A 9617-nucleotide genomic window follows, 5' to 3' on the forward strand; every position below is an offset into this window, starting at 1 on the left:
GCTCAATTAATATTTGACAAAGGAGGCAAGAACATACAATGGAGTAAAGATAGTCTATTCAATAAATGGTGTTGGGAAAATTGGACAGATACACACAAAAACACACACAAACAACTAGACCTCCTCTTTATACCATGCACAAGAATAAACTCAAGATGGATTAAAGACTTAAATGTTAGACTCAAAATCATAAAAACCCTAGAAGAAAACATAGGCTGCAAAATCCAGACATTTCTCATAGCAATATTTTTTCTAATATATCACCTTGGGCAGGGGAAACAAAAGAAAAAATAAACAAATGAGACCACACCAAACTAAAAAGGTTTTGCACGGTGAAGGAAAGCATCAACCACATAAAAAGACAACCCATTGAATGGAAGTACGTGTTTGCCAATGATACATCTGATAAGGAGTTAGTATCCAAAATTTATAAAGAACTTATGCAACTCTGTGCCAAAGAAACAAATGATCCAATTTAAAAATGGTCAAAGGACTTGAAGAGACACTTCTCCAAAGAGGACATAACAGATGACCAATAAACAAATGAAAAGATGATTAGGTATCACATCACACCTGTCAGAATGGCTATCATCAGTAAATCAACAAACAATAAATGTTGGTGAAGATGTGCAGGAAGGGGAACATACATGCACTGTTTGTGGAAAAGTAAACGGATCCACCACTGTGGAAAACAGTACAGAGTTACCTCAAAAAATAAAAAATGTAACTTATGACCCAGTGATTCCACCTCTGGAAATATATCTGAAGGAACTCAAACACTGATTTGACCCAGTGATAACTTATGACCCAGTGATTCCACCTCTGGAAATATATCTGAAGGAACTCAAAACACTGATTTGAAAGAATATATGCACCCCTATGTTCATTGCAGCATTATCTGCAATAGCCAAGATTTGAAAGCAGCCCTGTGCCTATCAGGAGATGAGTAGATAAAAAAGTCGTGGTACATTTACATAATGGAATATTACTTGGATGTAAGCCAAGTAATCCAAGTAATGCAAGTAATAAAAGGAAGGAAACCTTACCCTTTGAGATAGCATGGATGAACCTAGAGAGTATTATGCTAAGTAAACCAGTCAGAGAAAGACAAGCACCATAAAATTTCACTTGTATGTGGAATCTAACAAACAAAATAAACTAATAAACACAATAGAAACAGACCCATAGAGACAGAGAACAGACTGATTGCTATCAGAGTGGGAGTGGAGTTGGTGAGCTGAGTGAAAAAGACAAACGGGTTAAACAAACAAACAAACAAAAACCCTCATAGACAGAAAAGAAAATGGTATGCCGATTACCAGAGGGAAAGGGGGTTGAGGATTGTAGAAGAAACTAAAGGGGAAATAAATGGTGATAGAAAGAGAAAAAACATTGTTTATAAGGTTAAAAAAAATGGAGGGAATACTGCCTTATGTGAGACAGGTGAACTTTGAGGACATTATGTTAAGTGAATAAGCACAGGACAAATACTGTATGATTCCACTTATTTTTTTTTATTTTTACTCTTGTTCAAGTACAGTTACATTAGATATGTAAAATAGTCAAACTCGCAGAAACAGAGACTAGAAAGGTGGTTGCCAGGATATGAGGAGAGGAGGATATTGAGCTACTAATCAATGGGCATAAATTTTAGTTAGATAAACTTTAAAGATTGTACAATATTGTGCCTATACATAACAATCCTGTACTGTGCACTTAAAAATCTATTAAAAGGATAGCTCTCCCATTAACTTATCACAAAAATAAATAAATAAATTTAAATTACATTTTTATTAAATCAGAGAATACCCTTTTAAATACATATTACAAAAATATATCTAACATGTGAATAAAAGATTCCACTTGAAACTCTAAAAGCAATATATGTATTATATTGAAGCACATGCCCTTATATGTAACCAAAGAAAATGAAAACAGGATATCAAAGAGATATATGCACCCCCATGTTTATTGTGGCATTATTCACAATAGCCAAGATATAGAAACAATCTAAATGTCATCAGCAGATGACTGGATAAGAAGATGACTCTATATATACACAATGAAATAGTCAGCCCTGAGAAAGATGGAAATCTTGCCATTTGCCACAACATGGATGGACATTAAGGGCATAATGTTAACTAAGATAAGTCAGACAGAGAAAGACAAATGCTGTATGATATCACTTATATGTGGAACCTAAAAACATCAAACACATAAAAACAGAGTAGCATGGAAGGAACCAGGGGCTGGAAAGTGGGGGAATTGGAGAGGTGTTGTTTGCAAGGGTACAAATTTGCAAAGAGTAGAAAAATGAGTCCCAGAGATCTAGTGCACAATACAGTGACATAGACAATAATTCTACATCACATACTTGAATGTTCCTAAAATACTAGGGCTTACATGTTCCCACCACAAGAAAGAAATGATAGTTACATGACACCAGAGCAGTGCTGGCTAATACTAATATGGCAATCATACTGCCACACTTAAATGTATCAAATCTACATCTTAATTTACACAATATTGTATGTCAATTATACTTCAATTTGAAAATCCATAAATCTAAAAAAAAATTGTGCTTTTCATTGTACGTATGTACACATGCACACAAATTATATACCTTTAACAACATATTACATTTACTCATTTTAATAAGTGTTACATTTTTCAAGTGCTCTTGCACCATGCAGAAAGGATATAATCTATGTAATGAGGTAAACTGATGGAAACTGGTTGCTTTTTAGTTTAACTAAACACCCTTGTGTGCTGACACAAGATTCGACCTCTAAGTAGTGTCTGACATTTGACAGCATACCTTGATATAAGATAACAGTTTTTAAAGTCTTATCTACAACAGGCACTTTTAGTATTCTTTTGATAGTATTTTATAGCTTTTTTCAAGTGACTGAAAGGCACATTTTCCTATCCTTCCCCTTCTCTATATAAAGAACACTACACTAAAATTCACTGAAAACATTTCCTTTTTTCTCTTTCCTGTGTCTCTTCCTACTCTAGTCTTGCTACAAGAATTGCAGTCATTTTTAAAAATCTAATAACCAAAATGGCTGCTTTCCCAAAACTCAAAAAAGAATTATAATATGGGTAGCCTAGCTATTTTCTCTGTTTACCATGCAGTCCAGGACTAACTCTGACAGATTTTTCAGAAATAACTTTGCTTGTCATTATCACAGTAATGATTCAAGAACAGTTAGGTTAAATGCCTCAGACTTTCCTAAACACATAGCTAATATCATGTTCTTTTCCATTTTATGAGCTGCTGTTGACATTGAGATTTTCCACATTCTCAGAGCAGACATTCTACCTCCGTTGGAAGGACTGGCTATTTAGTCACTGTGAGCTTCGCTCTGACAGAAAAACGTGCCTAGAACATCCTCTGGTGGTGACAATGAGAATCATCACTTTTGACACAACTAAAGGTTCATTTCCCAGCCCCATTCCTCACCAGCAGCCCTGCCCAGGGAGGGAACACACATATCAATAGAGCAATCTGCTACTTTCAAGACATCTCAACTACCTAGCCCAAGTCAGTCATTCTGCCCTCAAAGTTCTTAATACATGCTGGCATCCTCTCCCCACAGGACTGGCTGTCCACGTTTTTCTACCACAGGTATAAATCTGGAAGTGAAAAGTAGAGACCTTACAAGTCTATTTTTAGAAAGGCAAAGCCTCAAATGACTCCTTTTTGCCAGTTTCCACAAAGATAAACAAATTATTTTTCCAAAAAGATAAAATTTGAAAAATCATTTCATACACACACAAAAAGAGTAACTCATAGTAACAGAGAGTATAAGGGTGGTTGCCAGAGAATGGAGGGAATGGATAGACATTAATCAGAGTACAAACTTTAAGTTACAAGATGAATAAGTTCTTGGGATCTCATATACATCATAGCCACTTAGTTAGTAGTTAGCAGTACTGTACTGACTACTTGAAATTTGCTATTTTTTTTACATCCTCATCACAAAAAAAAGTTAACTACAATGGATGTGTTAATTAACTTCATTGTGGAAATCATTTCACAATATATACATATAAGTCAAAGGATCAGATTGTACACTTTAAATACATACCATTTTGTCAATTATACTCAATAAAGCTGGAAAAAATAAATTTTCAAAAATAAAAATTAAAAAGTATTCTATAAGCAAAAATAAAAATTCATTGTTTGTTTTTCTTATTATTAAAGTTAAAGTTCACTTAAAACTACCCAGTGTGACAGCCCAAGATTCCGAAGCTGCAGAGACATTTCCCCACCTGATGATCGTGGTCTTCAATACTTCAAAACCAAACCCCACAGAAACAGCTTTTGTTTTACCAGCAGTGGATTATAGAAGTCACTAAACAATGACAGTCTTCTGGGAATGGAAGGACATTATGAATTAAGTTATATGGCAAGCAAAGCCTGTGAGTTAGATGAGAAGCAGCATTCACTTAAACTAGTGATGAGAGCAACTGAGAGCTATTCAGGCTGATACAGTTCACATGTTCTTTGCATTTTATTACACATCATAGAATGAATTAAAACTAATGAGGCTGCCTTGTGTCATTAATTTCATTAATGACTTTGATGAATGTAAAGTTTAAAGGATGAGGCACATGACTATATGCTGAATGTCATAGAACTGGCAACATGTTATAGGTCACCTGGCTCCCGGAGATGTCTTCATCCACAGGAATTCCTATTTTGTAAATGTTTCCTTTGTAAATTCTTTAGGACGTAAAGAAAGTAAATATGGACACGTTTTCCTGATTCATGGACTAGAACTTTAAACTTAAGGCAATCATAGGTTGAAAATAATAACACTGTGGTGTTAAAGAGTGGTTTGGACAAAACAGACAGCCAACAGCACTTCCCAGGCAATGCATGGCTCCCCACCACTTCCCCTTGCTGCTGGTTGCGCATTCTTCAATTTCCAGCAACAAAAGCTGAACTCTAGCTATACGAAACATAGGGATATTTATTAGAAAAATCTAGAAAAGCTCCCAAATCTGGAGAGCAGACAGAAAAACGCAGCTCTGAAAAATCAAGAAAAGGCAGCTCCATGGAGTTTCTGTAGTTTGACTTTTGCTGTGTGCAAAGCTGGTGATATCGAGAAGGGGAGGAAGGAGATGCAGAGATTCCTCTGGCTCCCTTCACATAAGGTAAAGCACCGAATTTACCATCCCACCCAGGCTAGGTATACAATGAGGAAAAAGCATTTATCCAAAGAGTAATTGGGCAGACAAGGGGTAATGCATGCTGGGTGAGCAAAAAAAAAAAAAGGCAACTACCTACCACCCAAACCATGGTCACCTGCCTTAGCATGTGCCTTTCCACTCATCAGCTGCCCTTGGACTTGGCTCACTGTGGCTAATGACCTCTGTAACTCCATTTAAAATCCTTTCTCTTTTGTGGGGGAAGGAGGTCCACTTTAAATGTTTTCCCTTTCTCTGTTGTAAATTTTCAAAATTTTTAATCCTAACATGGCACATGTCTGGGGAACAGATGAACAAAATTTTCAAACAAGGCTTGGTTCACAGTTTAGGGTGTCAGGAAAAAGTGGGTAGAACAGAGATGATATCTTTCTTGATTGACAAAAACAGTCAAGTCTACAGCCTCTGTTGACCATGCCCTTGCTTCATCACTGGGATGACATGCAACTCAAGTAAGGAGATGAACCTGTAGAGTGGTAAGGCCGAGGGTCCCAGCCAAGGAGGATGGGGTTCATGAAAAGGCTGTCAGTCCATCAGAGTGCCAAAGCACACACCAGAAAGATGTCTATGGACTGAGCACATGCAGAGATCCTGGGAGAAAGGATGTACATTACATACTGGATACTGAAACCAAAGACAAGACTAAGCTAGAGCAACTCTGCTGGTAAGAATTATATTTAACACACTTCCCAATGGACCTGCCATGGCTATCCAAGACTACACCTGCACAGAATGGGGTTTCCAGACAGCAATTCTCCCATGTTAATAGCTGAAAAGTATTCAAGTTATAAAGTAATAAATCCTGTGTGTGATGACATCTCCAAAGGACAGGTGACCTAGAAAATGGTGTTATTATCTTGCCATTCAGTAGACAGTTGTATGGTCCAGACTGAGGAAGTCAGAAAAAAACACAATCACTGTATTTCTTCAGTCTTGCTCTACGCCGCCCCCCCTTGTCCCCAAACCCAATGAAGAGGAAAAGCAGTTTGAGTTCATTGACAGATATAGGAAAGGAGATATCAAAACTTTCTGACAGCTAAGAGGTAGAACATGAAAACCAGTGCTCACCTGTTATTACTGCTAGAATATTACTGAGTTAGAAACATATCTCTCATATGACTTTCTGTATTACCTTTACCATTATTATCATGTACATAACCATAAATAATGTTTATGAGTACATATACATTTATTTCAGACATTGGTTCCCCTATGACTAATGAACACAACATGTGTCTCAGAAAAATGTCTCTCAAGGCTGGGGAGAAACTGTTGTTTAAATGTAAAGCAAAGTGATAAAAGGCATTTGCCCAAGAATATGCTAGCAAAATGTGAGGAGATAATTAGGAAAACTGATTGTATTAGTCTCTGGTGAGCAGAAACTATACCTATTGTTTTCAGTGTCATTTATCATAATTTATCATTGAACCTGATAACAATACAAATGTTGGGCAATGGTTATACTTTACCTCAGTCTAATTAGTTAATTGTTTTCCTAATTCAGATTGTCAAATATTTCTGTCCTCAACCAATCAGGTACGGTAAGAATATAGAGATAATGTCACATAGCTCTTGCCTTCAAGGAGCTTTCAGCATAGTACTGTAGAGATACATAATAATTACAAGGCCAAGTGTAACACAGTCAAAAACCACAAAACATTAAAGGAACAAAGAGAAAGAGGAAGAAGCTATATGAAGTAGGAGATCTTCAGAAACAAAACACAGCTTGTCACAGATATTTTATTTTATAGGAAAACTTTTCCAATAAGAACATCATGTATTCTTCTTATTGTGCCTCACATATTACAAATAAAACAGTATTCTGCAACTAGTGGACCTCGAACTTCAGTTTGCATAAAGATACTTGAATAGACGGTAAACATGGAGATGCCTCCTCAATTCCTAAGCATTGGATCAATTGAGCTAAATTTTAATAGGTACTCAAGGTGATTTTGACATAGGTCTTTTTTCCATACTTTGAGAAATATTACCTGGACATTGATATTGTGTTTAATATCCTACAGTGTTTTTACTCTTTTAACATCGTGAAGTGAAATGATAGGGGTTTGGCGAAATTTTTAAGATACTTTATAAAAATACTGCCCTTTCCTCTAGATGACACCCATGTGCTTTGGTACAACCATGCTAACTTTGCCTACCCTTTGCTTTAGGTGAGCATGTGGCTACTTTTTACTGAGACTGTAACAGGGTGCAGTCAAGAAGGGGGCCCCAAATAGGGATTTGTAGTTGGGTCCAGAACTCAAGGTGTCCAGGAAATATTAGAAAGATATAAAGGATGTCCTCACCCCTTCCCCCACAGGTGTGCGTTGAGGGAAAGGACGCTTGGAGCAGGACCGTGCAGAGCTGTTTTGTACAGCAATAGCTTTGCAGCTAACCTCTGGCATGGCTATTTAACATATCTATAACTTTTAACTGGTTTCATGGATATGTTAAATAGCTGTGTCCCTGCTTTGACCCAGGGGGATGGAAGTGACTTCCACCCAAGATGTAACTAGGAGGCAGTTCCCCACCCCCACCCTTTAGAGTGCCTGCAAGAAAGCTTGGAAAAGATTGGCTCCATGCCATGGGGCCACACCCACTCAAATTTACAATGACCACCCAGTAAAGCTGGAAGAATACAGGAATGCTAGCAGGTGTAATTGATTGTAGGAGGACTCAGAAATGGGGCTGCAGCGGAAGATTGGTGTGGGAATTGAAATCTAGGCACAGCGGCCATAGGAGGGGAGAACCACGCGGCTTTGGCAGAGTGGGGACCCCGTGGTTTTGGGGTGCTCCCTTTTGCCACGTGGCTTAGGAAGCAGGAGAGATTTTACATGGAAGAAGATGGGTGAAATGACTCTTGCTCGTGGGCCATGAGAAGGTGCCACATGGCTTTGGATTAACGAGATCGTGGCGGCGACACAGCTGATGGTGCTGGGAGCCCGAATCATGGACTTCTACTTCTTTTCCTGAGATAGGTACCCCAGATTAGGGCAGAGGGAGAGGGAAGGACTGTGCATCTGAGGATATTCTAAAGGACTTTAGTATTTTAATGAAGACATTTAGTCACTACTCTAAGTCTGTATAGCTTCTAAATAAATATTTCTTTTCCTTTTGACAAATCTCTGGCATTGAGAGAAGTCTTTCCTCTGACAGGGGGTATAGCAAACCTAGTGGGGGGGTCCTTTCAGTAACAGTAATAGAACCCCCTTCTTGGGTCTATTCTGTAACAGGACTAACGAAGAATTCTAAGAGTAGCTAAGCAAAATTCACACACCATAAGGCCTAGGCATATCATTTGCCCACAAACTATTATCTGGAAAGACATAGAAAGTCTGACATAACAATAGTTAGGAGAGATACACATAGAAATTTTCACTTGTTTACATTGCAAATTTTACATGCTACCTTATCATTGTATCAAAAAAGTTATCAAGTTTGTGGCCCTGGCTGGCATAGCTCAGTGGATTGAGCGCGGGCTGCAAACCAAAGCATCGCAGGTTCAATTCCCAGCCAGGGCACATTCCTGGGTTGCAGGCCACGGCCCCCAGCAACTGCACATTGATGTTTCTCTCTCTCTTTCTCCCTCCCTTCCCTCTCTAAAAATAAATAAATAAATCTTTTAAAAAAAGTTATCAAGTTTGTGTAACATTGATTTGTTCTTAATAAACCCATATGCCTATATCTCAATTTGATTGTAGAATTCTGAATAGACTATCAAAACAAATTTCTAGAGTTAATGACCTAAAAAATTGCCATTAATTGAAGTACAAGCATTTATTTCAATTAAAGAACGTCACAATATTTAGTTTACATCTCAAAGCTACCACCGTAAATCTAATCAATGGCATAATTTATACTGAAGAGCAATTTGAATAACTTAATACACTTTATTTAATGTTGGTCATTAGATGTAATTGCAAATTTATACCATTATAAATGCAATATGTGGTATACTATCCTTTATTCTATTTATTTCCTGTCATATTACTTACTATTAATCAACAAAACATAAAAAACATCTTTATTTTAACCAAATAGCCTCAGAGGAAGTTTAACCAGTGTAATCTCATGGGCAAAATCCATCTTTCATAAATAAATTCATAAAAACAACAGACTTTATAAATATTCAATAAGCCACTACTCAGGATTATTTACTAAACTCAATTATCTATATTTTGATTTCTTGTTTATGCCAATTAGCTCTTATTAAAGCAATATTCAATTTCTATAGAAGAAAAGCAAAAGAAGGCACATGATTACAAGTCTGTGTTCACTGAATGCTTTCTTCCCTAAGAGACCAAGGTGAACACCATCAGGAACGAGTCATGACGGGAGCACGTGCCCTTGAGATGACACAGTGAGATGGCCTTCACCTCTGTGAGCTTCTTCCCCAAACC

This window comes from Phyllostomus hastatus, unplaced genomic scaffold, assembly GCF_019186645.2.
Source record: "Phyllostomus hastatus isolate PE091 unplaced genomic scaffold, TTU_PhHast_1.1 phas_scaffold_21, whole genome shotgun sequence".
NCBI lineage: Eukaryota > Metazoa > Chordata > Mammalia > Chiroptera > Phyllostomidae > Phyllostomus > Phyllostomus hastatus.